Here is a 17,182-nt window from a genome sequence, read left to right on the forward strand (position 1 = left end):
GGTACCTCCGACAAAAGAAATTGCTCCATACCTGTAGAAGTTTGTCAGAGGTAAATTAAATGCCCATCAACTGTAACTACCTGGAAGTTCAGACCAAAGCATAATAATGTGCAAAATCATTTGACACAACTTTAATGGTCCATCAAATGTGATGGAGGATTTAGAGGATATGTGAACAACTCCTCTCAAATTTATCTGCAACAATGGTAGATGTATCCAAAAGTGAAAAAGTATAAGTTATTGACATGAACTGGGATTTATATGTAAAAACAAACTTGTGAAATACCTTCACATTCTCTAGCTGTCCCAAGTGCTTGGAATTACTGTGAAGAGTCCTCAGTATTGCTCTCTGCAAATTTAGTAGCTAATTTTCTGACAGTCAGTTCCCATAAACAGTAAATGAGATTAAAACTAATGAGGATGGGGGAGAGGTTAGTGGGATGCTGATTAGAACACCCGTGCTGTGAACACGCGGTATCCATTCGAACAAGCAGTGGCTGAAAATTAAACCAATAAACAATGGTGACTTGGGTACTTATTAATAGCTTGGATCCTGCCTTGTTCTTTGCTAGTAAATTTTTTTTTTAAAGAGCATATTATGATTTTTTTTTAGAATCAGAATTGAGTTTATTATCACTGACATGTGGTAAAATGTTTTGTGGCAGCAGTGCTGTGCAATACATAAAATTACCAAAAATTACAGTAAGAAATATTTTTAAAAATCAGGTAAGTTGTGCAAAAAGGGAACAAAAGTTGTGAGGTACTGTTCATGGGTTCATTGTCTAATCTAATGGCAGAGAGGAAGAAACTGTTCCTAAAACGTTGAGTGTGTGTCTTCAGGCTCCTGTACTTGCTCTCTCATGGTAGTAATGAGTCATGGGTGATTGAGGTCCTTGATGTTGGATGCCATCTTTTTGAGGCATCAACTTGTTAGTACAGAGGCTTTTCATTTCTATTACTAATGACAAAGTGCTAGTTAGCATTTTCCAATAAAATATACCATTAGAATCAAAATTATTTTGCCCTGTAGATGGTGCAGTGGGTTAGAAAATTTCCTTTAACCTCAGAGGCAACAGCCAAATGTTAGATTGAATCTTTTTGACTGTTCAGTCCTGTTCTTGTTTTTTAAAGATGCTGATTTATTTATCACATGTACATGAAATATGCAGTGAAATGTATCATTTGCATTTACAATCAACACAACCAAGGATGTGCACAATGTTCAACAAAACACAAAACACAAGCAGAACTACAACAGAAAACAAGATAACAGCAAAACAAGCTTCCACCTCTATGTGTGCGCGCACACGCACACACACTCCTCCACCCCCACGACAGGCTGCCTCTGGCCCTCCAGTCCTTGGCCATGGACTCTGAAATTTGCAGACGTCTGTTCTCCACTGTCCAGTCCCTGGCCCAGACTTGAACCTCCAGTCCCTGGGCCGGACTCGCACATTCAACATTCAGACTTGCTGACTTTGGTCTTATATCTTTCACGCTTTCTACATCCAGACTCAACAAGCTCACGACTTCAACCTTCAGCTTTGCATTCTGGGTATTGACCCTAGGACTCGTAAACCATGGGTTTGACCTTCAGGCCCTAACTAAAAGGAGAAGAGGAATATTAGTACTAATGCACCATGATGTCCTCAAGGAACAGATCAGATAAGAGAAGCAGGTGGAGTTTCTGTTTCAAAAAACAAACTGCTGGAGGAACTGAGCACACGGCAGCATTTGTGGAGGAAAGTGGATGTCGAGATTTCCTGTTGAGATCCTTTATCTGGACTTAATTGATAGAGGAGTGATAACTGTTATAAAGTAAAGGGAAGGGGTGATGTGACCTTCCTGTTTCTCTGTCCACAGGAAGTTTCCATCAGGAAGGATGATGTAGTATTTAAGTATTTAAATTTTTATTTTGGTTCTGTCTGGGGACTTTTTTTCTGTTGGTATTCTCATTTGGCAATACTGGGTATGGAAATAATCACTAAAATGCTAGGGATTTTTTCTTTGCAGTGAAGGTGATTTGATAGAGGTATACAAGATTGCAGAGGCATAGATAGAGTGGATAGTCAGACTTTTCCTGGGATGGAAATGGCTAATATGAGGGGCATAATTTTATGGTGATTGGAGGAATGTTATTTACACAGAGTGGTTGGTGCGTGGAATGTACTGCCTGGCAGGGTGTTAGAGGTAGACATGGAGACATTTAAGAGACTCTTAGATAGGCATGTTGATGATAGGTTTGTGCGAGGGAAGTGTTAAATTGATCTTAGAGTAGGTTAAAATGTTGACACAGCATTGTGGCCCAAAGGGCCTCAAATGTTCGATGTTCTAAAAGGATGCATCATCTTTTGGTTTCAATATGATAGAATTAAACTGCCACACATCCTCTCTTGCCACTCACCTGTGTATCCCATTGACCAATGTGATTAATCAGGAGTCATCATGTGTATTTTGAAAGTTTACAAAATAATTCTTAAAACAAATGGAATGAAAGTGAAAATTGTGTATTGTTGGAGCAGAGATCTAATGGTGGAAAAATAAAACTTTCCACTTTGATCCTCAATGGCTGTTTTTATCTTCAACTGAAAATTTAAGTTGCTAAGGCAAAAAGGAGAGTGTTAACAGCATATGTTAACTACTTTATTGTTCAGTCATTTAGTCAAGTCCAAGTCTTTGTGACCATAGGGTTTTCATGGCAAGAGCTTTTCTTCTGTACAGATACTGCTGCTGCCCGGGTTGGGACCCGGCTGGGTTTGAACTCACGACCATCTGCCTTGAAGTTCAGTGCTGATGCCACTACACCACCAGCCGGCTAGTGTTAACTGCTATTGTCATCCTATTCCAGTAAATTCATATTGTTTATTGGTAAGTCAAAGTAAGTCATGTCAAGTCAGGTCACTTTTTATTATCATTTTGACCATAACTGCCGGTACAGAACATAGTAAAAATGAGACAATGTTTTCCAGGACCATGGTGCTACATAAAACAATATAAAAACTACACTGAACTACGTAAAACAACACAATAACCACTAGACTACAGACCTACCCAGGACTGCATAAAGTGCACAAAACAGTGCAGGTGTTACAATAATTAATAAACAAGACAATATACACAGTAGAGGGTATAATAGGTTGGTGTCAGTCCAGGCTCTGGGTATTGAGGAGTCTGATGGATTGGGGGAAGAAACTGTTCCATAGTCTGGTTGTGAGAGCCCAAATACTTTGGTGCCTTTTGCCAGATGGCAGGAGGGAGAAGAGTTTGTATGAGGGGTGCATGGAGTCCTTCATAATGCTGTTTGATTTGCAGATGCAGCGTGTGGTGTAAATGTCTGTAATGGCGGGAAGAGAGACTCTGATGATCTTCTCAGCTGACCTCACTATCTGCTGCAGGGTCTTGCGATCCGGGACGGTGCAATTTCCGAACCAGGCAGTGATGCAGCTGCTCAGGATGCTCTCAATACAACCTCTGTAGAATGTGGTGAGGATGGGGGGCGGGGAGATGGACCTTTCTCAGCTTTCGCAGAAAGTAGAGACGCTGCTGGGCTTTCTTTGCTATGGAGCTGGTGTTGAGGGACCAGGTGAGATTCTGTGCCAGGTGAACACCAAGAAATTTGGTGCTCTTAACGATCTCTACGGAGGAGTCATTGATGTTCAGTGGAGAGTGGTCGTTCCTTGTCCTCCTGAAGTCAATAACCAGCTCTTTTGTTTTGTTCACATTCAGAGACAGGTTGTTGGCTCTGCACCAGTCCGTTAGCCGCTGTACCTCCTCTCTGTATGCTGACTCATTGTTCTTGCTGATGAGACCCACCATGGTCGTGTCATTGGCGAACTTGATGATGTGGTTCGAACTGTGTGTTGCAGCACAGTCATGAGTCAGCAGATCCTTGACTGTGCACAAATCAAGTAGAGTTTATTGTCATATACACAGTGCAACTACAGCAAGGTACCTGTAAAAAAAATTGCTTTCAGCATTACAAGCACATTGATTCAGACAACACACAGAAGATTAATTATACAAGTGTGTTAAGGAAAATTGACTTTGCAAAGCAAGAAATTAGTGCAAAAAAGTCTAAAGATTAGTTTTATTTCTCACATGTACATCGAAACATTAAAACATAATGGTGAAATGTGCCATTTGCATCAATGACCAACACAGTCTGAGAAGGATGTGCTTGGGGCAGCCGCAAGTGTTGCCACACTTACTGTGCCAACACAATAGTTGCAGGAAGGAGCAGTTCCTGATCCTGGTGGTGTGGGAATCATGCCATTCAGCTGTCCCAGGTTAGTTCTGTATCCAGGATAATCTGACTTGGTCTTAACAAATGGCAATTGTGCTAAACACTTTTCCATGGTGACGCAATGGTGCAATAGTTAATTTTGCTAACTCACAACTACCAGGAACCCACCTTCAAAACTGATCTCAGATCTGTGTGGAGTTTCATACTCTCCACGACTACCTGAGTTTCACCACACGTTCAGAAGATTTTATAGAGGGTGCCATAGTAGTTACTGTGATGCTACTACAGCTTGGGTGTCATAGTTTGGAGTTCGATTCCGACGTCCTCTGAAGGAAATTTGTACGTCTTCCTGTGAGCACGTAGGTGTCCTCCCACAGTACAAAGATGTACTGGTTAGTAGGTTTCACAAGACAAAGGAACAGAAGTAGGCCATTCGGCCCATCAAGTCTGCTCTGCAGCTCCCCCATGAACTAAACTATTCACCCATCTAGTTCCTTTCTTTTTCAATCTTTTTATTAATTTCAAAATATAGAAACAAAACATAGCAATAATACAAATAGTAGGAGATATATTGTTACACTTAAGAAAAGTAATTGTAAAATCAAATAGTGTAAATTAACAAAGCTCCCAATCATGTAGAACTAACAACGGATAATACAAAGCAAAAAAAAAACTGGAAAAAAAAATCATGAAAAAGAGAAAAAAACAAAACAAAAAAAAAGCAAACCCCATCCCCAAAGAAAAACAAAATTAACCAACTAAACTAAAAGACTTGGGCAAAACTAACAACTTAAAATGGAAAAGAAGAAAACCTTAGTGTCGATGACTCCATTCCCCTCCAACAACAGTACAGAGAGATAAAACAAGTTTGGAAATGATCAAATTACATCAAATGAAAATGCTGAATGAATGGCCTCCAAGTTTTTCCAAACTTAATAGAAGGGTCATAAACTGCACTTCTAATTTTCTCCAAATTCAAACACACCATAGTTTGTGAAAACCAATGAAATATATTAGGAGGGTTAATCTCTTTCCAATTCAACAAAATAGACCTTCTAGCCATTAAAGTAAGAAATACAATCATCCTTCGTGATGAAGATATTCACCCATCTAGTTCCAATTTCCGTTTTTTACCCCGTATCCCTTGATACCCTGACTAATCAGATACCTATCAATCTCCTCCTTAAACACCCTCAATGATCGGGCCTCCACAGCTGTATGTGGCAATGAATTCCACAAATCCACGACCCTCTGGCTAAAAAAATTTCTCTTCATCTCTGTTTTAACTGGATACCCTCTAATTCTAAGACTATGGTCTCTTGTCCTGGACTCACCCACCAAGGGAAACAACCTTTCCACATCTACTCTGTCCAACCCTTTCAACATTCGAAACGTTTCTGTGAGATCCCCTCTCATTCTTCTATATTCCAATGAATACAATCCAAGAGCCGACAAACGCTCCTCATATGTTAGCCTCATATGTTAATTGGTCATTGTAAATTGTCCTGTGACTAGGCTAGGGTTAAGTAGGTGGGTCGCTGTGGCTGCAAGGGCCCATTCTGCTCTGTATATCCAAATAAGATAAAAATAAACTGGCCACTGTAAATTATGCCAAGTGTAGATTGGTGACAGTAAGGCGAATGGGGGACTTGATGAGTTTATGGGACAGAATAGGGGTGCAGGGAAAATAATTGGGAAAATGTGAGTGATGGGGAGCTGGCAGATTCAGCGGACCAACTGTTGTCAGAACTTATGAGAAGTGCAAAAATATGAGTGAATATTATGCTTGACTTGCCTATCACCTGTCAGTTTGTAATTCTTCCTGCCCCACCACCTTATTCCAGCTTTTTCCCCTTTCCTTTCCAGTCCTGATTAAGGATCTCAGCCTGAAACATCAACTGCTTATTCATCTCCATAGATGCTGCCTGACCTCCTGAGCTCCTCCAGCATTTAGTGTGTGTTACTAAGTAAGGAGGTTAATCTTTGGATGTTGATTCAAGTCTGACAAGATGCAGAGCAAGAGAGTGTATAAGGAATGTACCCCAGAGCTGGCCTGAGCTTTCTAAGGAACTGGCTTCAAGTTGGCCTCAGGTGCTGACATTGACCCATAGGGTGAACAATAGATCTGTACTTAATGCTCAGTGTGTTCAACAAAAATCCATCACAGGTCAGAGAGCTGGTAAATAGTTGGTCCCAGAGAGCATATTTTATAATTGGCACATAGTGTTCAGACCTAGAGAACTCAGCAGGTAGTGGATCCTGTAGTGAAGAAAGCAAAGGTCATTAATAAAGGTACTAAAACAAACTAATTGAACACATGCTCAAGTACTTTAGGGGATGTAGTACCAGGAACAAAGTGAATATAGTTGCATGAACAAAGAATTCCAATGAGCAGACGTATTTTTAACACGTCAGGAAACCAACCAGAGTGGCTTTGCTGAGGCATGGATAGCTGCTTGGCTTGCAATGACAGTAGTTAACACTGATGAAAGGTTTCTGCCTGAAATGTCAACTGTTTATTCCTCATCTGCAGAGTTCCTCCAGCATTTTGTATGTGTTATGCTGGATTTCCAGCATCTGCAGAATCTCTTGTGTTTATAGTTAACTGAAGAAGCTGAGATGGAAAGTCTCACCACCACCTCCGTGTAGGGTCTTCAAAGAACTGAGGAAGCAGATCAATAGGCAAGGACACAACTTATCCTATTTTTCTTGCTTGTTCATATTTTCTTCCCACTTCTGCTCTGAATGTTTACCAGATTTCTTCCTCACCCCATTCTAATCTCCACTCTGGCCTGTGTGTCCATGCTCTGTCTATGCAAAACACCAAGCGGGTTATAGACAGGTTGTATATATAGTCTCTTCCCTGGGTTGGGGAATCAAGAACTTGGTGGTACAGGTTTAAGGAGTGAGGCATGAGGTTTAATAGAAATCTGAGGGGCAACTTTTTCTCCCAGAGGGTTGTGGATATACTGAATAGGCTGCCAGAAGTGTTTGAGGCAGGTACATTAATAACACTTCAAGGGCACTTGGACAGGCTCATGGGTTGGAAAGGTTTAGTTTGATATGGGCCATACTCATGCATGGGTCAGTGGGACTGAAGGGCCTTTGTCTGTTTTCTATGATAGCTTGATTAGTGACTGTATTAAATGAATGGTGCTCTATTATCAACAATTTTCCATATAGAAATAATATTCCTTTTTAATGTACTTAATGACCTTTTTTAAGTAGTAGAAACCTCTATTAAACTGGGTGCTGCAGTTTATAGAGTGCTCCCTCAGTTCCACTGTGTTGAGTTTCATACTCTCCACGACTGCCTGAGTTTCATCACATGTTTAGAAGATTCTCCCTTTGACCTCGTGGGTTTCCCCTGGGTGCATCCTAAAGGACTTTGGATTGGTAGGTTAATTGGTCACTGTAAATTGCTTCTGATGTGTAGGAGAATGATAGGAAATGTGAGGTATTGATGGGAAAGTGGGGAGAACAAGGGAATGGTAGTACAGAATTGCTCTGTAGCGAGGGGGAGGGGAGATTGATGAGGACCTATGTCAATAAGGAAATATGAATATGATATGTAGAATACCTCTTTGCCATCCATGCTCCAGTAAAGATAATGCCAGTGATTAAGACTCACTTCACATCTCCTCACACAGCTTTGTTTAGCATCTTCACTCCGTCTGCCTCAAAAGGCAGGATTTCCAGGGGACCACCCATTTCAATTCTACTTTGAATTCCCGTTGTGACATGTTGGTTCATGGCCTTGTCTATGATCACAATGAGAAGAGCAATGCCTCATATATTGTCTGGATAGCCTCCAGCCTGATAGCATAAACATCAATTTCTCTCATTTCCAGTAATTACTCCCCCTTCTCTCTTTTTTTTTCCCATTCCCCATTCTGGCTCCCCTCTTACTGTTTTGCTTCTCTTCTCACCTGCCTACCACCTTCCCCTGGTGCCCCTCTTCCTTCCCTTTCTCCCATGGTCCACTCTCCTTTCCCATCAGATTCCTCCTTCAGTACTTTTACCTCTTCCACATAGCACCTCAGCTTCTTACTTCATACCACCATTTCTCTTTCTCTTCACCTGGTTTCACCTATCACCTGGCAGCTTGTACTCCTTGCCCCCTGCCCCCCACCACCTTCTAATTCTGGCCTCTTACCCTTTCCTTTCCAGTTCTGATGAAGGGTCTCGGCCTGTTCATTTACCTCCATAGACACTGCCAGCGTCGTGTGTGTGTGTTGACTTTGGGTTCCCAGCATCTGCAGAATCTCGTCTTTATCCAGTTTTTTTTTCTTGTAGGTCTTTGCCATACTGTCTTTCAAATCTTTTTCTTATTATTTTATTCAAAAATAACACGAGTACATCGAAGTAAACAACACTTACAATATCTCAAGGAAAAAAAAACATTATTTTAAGGATTGAAAAATTTTGGTGATAGTAAAAAAACCCTACTAAGCAGAAAAAGTGGGGGAAAAAACCGATTAGGTGTTCAACCCCGGAGCCGTGCGTCATACAAAAAGCTTCTAAAGATAAACATCAAACCGCCAGCAAGAAAAGAAAATACTGAAAATTTACAATTAGATCATGGAGGAAATCTATTAATTAACTCAAATGATAATAACAAGCAAATGAACCCCATCTTTTCTCAAAATCAAATAAAGGCTCGACTTCTAATTTTCTCCAAACTAAGACATAGCATCACTTGAGAGAATCATTGTGACAAAGTGGGAGCTGATGTATCCTTCCAATTCAACAAAATGGCCCTCCTAGCTATCAATGTAACAAATGCAATAACATGTTGGTCAGAAACAGAAATACCACAGATATTTTGAGGAATTATTCCAAAAAGCACAGTTAATTTGTTAGGTTGTAAATTAATTTTAAGTGCTTTAGAAATTGTTGAAAAGACTGACTTCCAGAACTGCTCCAGTATAGAACAGGACCAAAACATGTGGGTCAGTGTAGCTGTCTCAGTTTTACATCTATCACACTATCAACATTAGGGAATATTTTAGACAATCTCTCCTTCGTCAAATGGTAATGATGTACAATTTTAAATTGAATCAGCGAATGACTAGCACAGATCGAAGAAGAGTTAACCAGCCTCAGGATCCGCGTCCAATCCTCCGTCATAAAAGTCAAATTGAGTTCCTTTTCCCAATTTTGTTTAATCTAAACTAAAGGACGCTTATCCCATTGTAATAATAAATTACAAATTTTTCCAATAGAACCCTTGATCGAAGGGTTCATACTCATAATAGTATCTAACAGGTCAGCATCCAATATGTAAGGAAAATTACTCAAATATTTTTGTAAGAAATGTCTAACTTGAAGGTATTGTAAAAAGTGTGAGTATGAAAGAGAATATTTATCAACTAATTGTTCAAAAGACATCAATCTATCTTCTTTAAATAAATCCAAAAAATAATTAATACCTATTTTTCCAAAGTAAAAAAAAATGGATCACTCAAAGAAAGCTTAAAAAAGTAATTTCGATAAATTAAACTACAAAGTTTAAATTTTTTAAGATTAAAAAAATTGCGGAACTGGAGCCAAATTTGTAGAGTGCTTAATCACAGGGTATAGGTTTAAATTAGTAACTTTAGCTAATTGTATAGGTAAAGCAACTCCCAAAAACAAGGCTAAATAAAACTGTTTCACAGCTTTCAATTCCAGGTCTACCCAAATTGGCTGTTCGTTCTTATCAACCCAATATAACCAAAAGGACATGTATCGCACATTAACAGCCCAATAATATATTCTTAGATTAGGCAAAGCCATATTGTCAATACTAAGCATAAAGTCATTGCTATTCATTTTGTGTAAAGTCATAGAACAATTATTGTGGTTCTTTCAGATAACCACTCTTTTATATTATACATTAATATGCAAGGAATGGAGGTTTTTCTTTCCACACCCAGAGGTTGTTGGAGATTGGAATGCATTGTCTGAAGGTGGTGCAGGAAGAGACATTTAAGTAGTACCAATATAGGAATGCTTAATAGGGATATAGGCCAAACATGGGTAAATGGTAACATCTTATGTAGACAACTTGCTTGCTGTGGGCAAGTTGGGTCAAAGAGCCTATTTCCATGTTGTATAACTCTATGACTGTAATATAGATTCGAGAGACACTGTCTATCTTGGAGATATCTGTAATCATGGCTGAATCAAAAGGTGAAATTTGGAATTTTAGATGGAATTTGTGTGAATGATTAGGGTCGAGACATTAATTGAAGAAAGAGTGAGTTTGTGTGTTTTACAGATTGCTGACTGAAGCCCAGGAGAACAGAAAGCAAAGAGGCATCTGGTTCTAATGAAAATTCATCAGTCTGAAACGTTAACTCAGTTTCTCTCTCCATGGGTGCTGCCTGACCTGCTGGATAGTTAGAGAAGTTCGTGTGAATTGTTATTTTTTTTAAAGTCAGTATTTAATATACTAAGCTAAGACTCATCTAGTGGTTCAGGGTGACAGAATGGGGAAACACCTAGTTTATTGGCCAATATCCCCTTTCAGTCAATACTTGCAAGATAATGACTTGATGTTTGTGGGATCTTGCTACATGCAAGGCACTTACCTGGCATATCAGCTGCAACTGCACAGAATTCATTGGAAATTAATCACAGCTTCTGAGGACCTTGTTTACCAGGTAAGGATGTATGCACTATTGGGTTAATTAGTGATTCCCTCTGCAGTTTGACCTTCACTGGCCAAGCTGATAGATGAACACGATGAGTGGGATGCTGGCATCTGAGTCAGTGAAAGGTCTTTGTACCTGACAGGGAAGCGGGTAGAAGGGCGATGTTAATGGAGATGGACTGAACAGATGGCAGTTCCATCTCAGCTCCTCAGGCATTGCTGTTACAACAGACAAAACAGTAAATGTCACTCCTGAGACCAGAACAACTTAGCAACGACCTGATGTAAAACCAACACTGTAATTCTAATGAGGTTGATACCCATAATATATCTCCTGATTGGGTTATAAAATTTAATCAGTCTCTGTGGATAAATCACCCTTCTTAAAAATCTTGGTTCTATCCTGCAGTGTACGCTCCGTGGTGCAACAATGATTTTCTGTCATCCAAAAGAACTGCTTTTGGTCTTTTGTCCTCCCTCTCTTCTCTCATTTTCCATTCCCTATTCTGGCTCCCTCCTTACCCCTTCTCTTCTCCTCACCTGCCCATCACCACCCCATGGTGTGCTTCCTCCTTTCCCTTTTCCCATCGTCCACTCGCCTCCTATCAGATTCCTCCTTCTTCAGCCCTTTATCTCCTCCACCTATCACCTCCCAGCTTCTTACTTCATTCCATCTCCACCCACCCAGCTTCTCCCTCACCTGGTCCATCTGCCAGATTGTCCTCCTCCTCCTCTCCCACCTTCTTGTTCTGGCAGCTTTTCCTTTCCTTTCCAGTCCTGATGAAGGGTCTTGGCCCAAAACATCGACAGTTTTTTGGCTTCTATAGATGTTGCCTCATCTGCTGAATTCCTCCAGTATTTTGTGTGTTGCTTCTGAATTTCAACATCTGGAGAATTTTAAGTGTTGTTGTATCCATGCACGCAATGATTTTTAAAAATGCTTAATTCTGTCAGTGCAGTAAAGTCTAGCTGTATCCTAATAATCATTGCTGGAAATGCAAGAGATTGCAGATGTTGAAATCAGGAGCAACACATGACCTGGCAGGATACAAGGGCACAGCCTCAGAATATTATATATTATTAATATATAAATATCCAACTCAGGACATCCCTTTAAGAACTGAAATGGGGAGGAATTTCTTCAGCCAGAGAGTGGTGAATCTGGAGTTTATTGCCAAAGATGGCTGCGGAAGCTCTCTCATAGGATGTGTTCAAGATTGTTATTTCCTGCACAGAAGTGTAAAGGAGAACAAAATAATTGTTACTCCAGATCTGATGCAGTACGAAAGCAAAGAAGATACAGAACGCATAATAATAATCAAAACACACATAGCTTATATACATAGATTTACATAGAAACGTAGAAAATAGGTGCAGGAGTAGGCTATTCGGCCCTTCGAGCCTGCACCGCCATTTATTATGATCATGGCTGATCATCCAACTCAGAACCCCGCCCCAGCCTTCCCTCCATACCCCCTGATCCCCGTAGCCACAAGGGCCATATCTAACTCCCTCTTAAATATAGCCAATGAACTGGCCTCAACTGCTTCCTGTGGCAGAGAATTCCACAGATTCACCACTCTCTGAGTGAAGAAGTTTTTCCTAATCTCGGTCCTAAAAGGCTTCCCCTTTATCCTCAAACTGTGACCCCTTGTTCTAGACTTCCCCAACATCGGGAACAATCTTCCTGCACCTAGCCTGTCCAATCCCTTTAGGATTTTATACGTTTCAATCAGATCCCCCCTCAATCTTCTAAATTCCAACGAGTACAAGCCCAGTTCATCCAGTCTTTCTTCATATGAAAGTCCTGCCATCCTAGGAATCAATCTGGTGAATCTTCTTTGTACTCCCTCTATGGCAAGGATGTCTTTCCTCAGATTAGGGGACCAAAACTGCACACAATACTCCAGGTGTGGTCTCACCAAGGCCTTGTACAACTGCAGTAGTACCTCCCTTTTCCTGTACTCAAATCCTCTCGCTATAAATGCCAGCATACCATTCGCCTTTTTCACCGCCTGCTACATTTGTCTTTACCAGTCTTTTCCTTTTTACATACCTATAAAAGCTTTCACAGTCAGTTTTTATGTTCCCCGCCAGTTTTCTCTCATAATCTTTTTTCCCCTTCCTAATTAAGCCCTTTGTCCTCCTCTGCTGAACTCTGAATTTCTCCCAGTCCTCAGGTGAGCCACTTTCTCTGGATAATTTGTATGCTGCTTCTTTGGAATTGATACTATCCCTAATTTCTCTTGTCAGCCACGGGTGCACTACCTTCCTTGATTTATTCTTTTGCCAAACTGGGATGAACAATTGTTGTAGTTCATCCATTGAACCTTTAAATGCTTGCCATTGCATATCCACCGTCAATCCTTTAAGTGTCATTTGCCAGTCTATCTTAGCTAACTCACGTCTCATACCTTCAAAGTTACCCCTCTTTAAGTTCAGAACCTTTGTTTCTGAATTAACTATGTCACTCTCCATCTTAATGAAGAATTCCACCATATTATGGTCACTCTTACCCAAAGGGCCTCTCACGACATGATTGCTAATTAACCCTTCCTCATTGCTCAAAACCCAGTCCAGAATAGCCTGCTCTCTAGTTGGTTCCTCGACATGTTGGTTCAAAAAACCATCCCGCATACATTCCAAGAAATCCTCTTCCTCAGCACCTTTACCAATTTGGTTCACCCAATCTACATGTAGATTGAAGTCACCCATTATAACTGCTGTCCCTTTATTGCACACATTTCTAATTTTCTGTTTAATACCATCTCCGACCTCACTACTACTGTTAGGTGGCCTGTACACAACTCCCACCAGCGTCTTCTGCCCCTTAGTGTTACGCAGCTCTACCCATATCGATTCCACATCCTCCCGGCTTATGTCCTTCCTTTCTATTGCGTTAGTCTCTTCTTTAACCAGCAACGCCACCCCACCTCCCCTCCCTTCATGTCTATCCCTCCTGAATATTGAATATCCCTGAATGTTGAGCTCCCATCCTTGGTCACCCTGGAGCCATGTCTCTGTGATCCCAACTATATCATTTGAAGCAGAATTTCAAAGTCAAAGTAAATTTATTATCAAAGTACATATATGTCACCATATACAACCCTGAGATTCATTCTCTTGCAGGCATTTGCAGGAAATATAAAGAAATAAAATAAAATCTATGATTATTTATAAAGATTGACAAACAACCAATGTGCAAAAGAAATCAGCCACAATTGAATGATGTAGTAGACTCAATGGGCTGAATGGCCAAACTCTGCTCCTACAGTGCCTTAAAGAAGTACTCAGCCCCCACACCCATTTTCATATTTTACTGTCTCATTTTGAAAATTTGAATGTATTAAAATAGGATTTTTGAGCTGATCTACAAATCATTGTGCATCATGTCAAATCAAAAGAAAAAACCCAAAACCCATCAACAATTTACTAAACATTAAAAACCAAATTTAAGGGTGAAAAAGTATTCATCCCTTTTGTAATTACTGCATTAACTTTTCACAGGTGTAATATATTACCTTACCAAAACAGCCAATTTGTTCGTGTAGAAAATTGGAGGATCACCGGTTTTCAATGAATATATATTAAACAATCTGGAGGAGGGGACTATGTGTAGTGTATCTAAGTTTGCTGATAACACAAAATTCAGTGGAGAAGTAAATTGTACAGAGGATATGGAGAGTCTGCAAAGTGATAGAGGATATAGATTAAGTGAGTGGGCAAGGATCTGGCAGATGGCGTTCAATGTTGGTTAAAAAAATGGGAGATCAGATTATTATTTAAATGGTGAAAGATTGCAGCATGCTGTTGTGCAGAGGGACTTGGGAGTGCTTGTTCATGAATCACAAAAGGTTGCTTTGCAGGTACAGCGGGCTAGAGAGATTGAATTTATGAGCAGGGAAGTTATGCTGCAGCTGTACAGGGTACTGGTGAGACCGCACCTAGAGTACTGCGTGCAGTTCTGGTCTCCATACTTGAGGAAGGATATACTGGCTTTGGAGGCAGTGCAGAGGAGGTTCACCAGGTTGATTCCAGAGATGAGGGGGTTGACCTGTGAGGAGAGATTGAGTCGTCTGGGACTGTACTCACTGGTGTTCAGAAGAAAGAGAGGAGATCTTATTAAACACACAAAATTATGAAAGGGGTAGATAAGATAGAGGCAGGAAAGTTGTTTCCACTGGTAGGTGAGAATAGAAGTAGGGGACATAGCCTCAAGATTCGGGAGAGTAGATTTAGGATGGAATGAGGATGAGGAGGAACTGCTTTTCCCAGAGGGTGGTGAATCTGTGGAATTCTCTGTCCAATGAAGAAGTGGAGGCTACCTCAGTAAACATATTTAAAACAAGGTTGGATAGATGTTTGCGTAGTAGGGGAATTATGGGTTATGGGGGAAAAGCAGGTAGGTGAAGATGAGTCCATGGTCAGGTCAGCTTTACAAGGCTCCCTGGTCTTCTGCAGAAGGAAAACTGGGCAGCATCTCGGGGAGGAAAAGGATTGCAGGCTCCATCCTTCACTCCTCCCCCTTGCCCAGCTCTCCCATCCCCCCTCACTAAACTACCCCCACTCGTCATCCATTTTCCTTCTCTCCATCCCCTCCTCCCTCCACATAACCCTCAATTCTCTCCCCCACCCGATCCGCCCTCTCCCCTCATAACCACCCTGTCACTCCTCCCTCCACCCATCACCCCTCCCCCCCACACATCACCCCTCCCCATCCCCCACTCCTCCCATCACCCCTTCCCCTACCTTCCCCCACCCTCCTCCCCCCACCCATCACCCCTCCCCCACCCCTCACCCCAACACTCAATTCTCCTCCCCTCCCTCTCCTCCTCCCCCATTCCCCCACCTCCCCCTTCCCTTCCCCCCACTCCATTCCCCCCCTCCCCCCACTCCCCCCTCTCTCTCCCCTCCCCTCCCCCTCTATCTCCCCTCCCCTCCCCCCTCTCTCCCCCACTCCCCCTCCCCTCCCCCTCTCTCCCCTCGCCCCTCCCTCCCCCTCCCTTTCTCTCCCCTCCCCCCACCCCCAACCCCTCCCCCTCCCCCTCCCCCCACTCCCCGACCCCTCCACTTCTCCGCCCCTCCCCGCTCTCCCCCTCCCCTCCCCCACTCCCCCTCCCCTCCCCCTCTCCCCCTCCCTCCACTCCCCCTCCCCTCCCTCTCCCTCCTCTGTCTCCCTCCCCTCCCCCCCTCTCTCCCGCCTCTGTCTCCCTCCCCTCCCCCCTCTCTCCCCCACTCCCCCTCTCCTCCCCTCTCTCTCCCCTCCCCCCACTCCCCAACCCCTCCTCCCTCCCCTTCTCTCCTCCCCTCCCCCCTCTCCCCCTCCCCCCCTCTCCCCCTCTCCCCTCCCCCTCCCCCTCTCTCTCCTCCCCTCTCCCCCCCCCCTCTCTCCTCCCCTCTCCCCTCCCCCCTCTCTCTCCTCCCCTCTCCCCTCCCCCCTCTCTCTCCTCCCCTCTCCCTTCCCCCCTCTCTCTCTCCTCCCCTCTCCCCTCCCCCTCCCCCCTCTCTCTCCTCCCCTCTCCCCTCTCTCTCCTCCCCTCTCCCCCTCCCCCCTCCCCCTCCCCCTCCCCCCCTCCCCCTCCCCTCCCCCCCCTCCCCCTCCCCCTCCCCTCCCCCCTGCTCCCCTCCCCTCCCCCTCCTCTCCTACCCTCCCCCTCCTCTCCTCCCCTCCCCCTCCTCTCCTCCCCTCCCCCTCCTCTCCTCCCCCTCCTCCCTCTCCTCCCCCTCTCTCCCCTCCCCTCTCTCTCCTCCCCTCTCCCCTCCCCTCTCACTCCTCCCCTCTCCCCTCCCCTCTCACTCCTCCCCTCTCCCCTCCCCTCTCTCTCCTCCCCTCTCCCCTCCCCTCTCTCTCCTCCCCTCTCCCCTCCCCTCTCTCCTCCCCTCTCTCTCCTCCCCTCTCTCCTCCCCCCTCTCCCCTCCCCCCTCTCTCTCTCCTCCACTCTCCCCTCCCCTCTCCCCTCCCCCTCCCCCTCTCTCTCCTCCCCTCTCCCCTCCCTCTCCTCCCCTCTCCCCTCCCCCACTCCCCAACCCCTCCTCCCTCCCCTTCTCTCCTCCCCTCCCCCCTCTCCCCCTCCCCCCCTCTCCCCCTCTCCCCTCCCCCTCCCCCTCTCTCTCCTCCCCTCTCCCCTCCCCCCCTCTCTCTCCTCCCCTCTCCCCTCCCCCCTCTCTCTCCTCCCCTCTCCCTTCCCCCCTCTCTCTCTCCTCCCCTCTCCCCTCCCCCTCCCCCCTCTCTCTCCTCCCCTCTCCCTCCCCCCTCTCTCTCCTCCCCTCTCCCCTCTCTCTCCTCCCCTCTCCCCCCTCTC

The 17,182-nt window shown here is 43.7% G+C and overlaps 1 long non-coding RNA gene across 1 annotated transcript; it reads right to left on the reverse strand.

The window, feature by feature from the left end:
- Positions 1-2,823: 2,823 nt before the first annotated feature.
- LOC140185432 (uncharacterized) lies at positions 2,824-8,571 on the reverse strand. Its single transcript, XR_011882634.1, has 3 exons — positions 8,446-8,571; positions 6,285-6,502; positions 2,824-3,952 (listed from the first exon to the last, which is right to left on the reverse strand). It is a non-coding gene; the product is annotated as an uncharacterized lncRNA (long non-coding RNA).
- Positions 8,572-17,182: the final 8,611 nt, after the last annotated feature.

This window comes from Mobula birostris, chromosome 20 (assembly GCF_030028105.1).
Source record: "Mobula birostris isolate sMobBir1 chromosome 20, sMobBir1.hap1, whole genome shotgun sequence".
In the NCBI taxonomy this organism is placed as follows: domain Eukaryota; kingdom Metazoa; phylum Chordata; class Chondrichthyes; order Myliobatiformes; family Myliobatidae; genus Mobula; species Mobula birostris.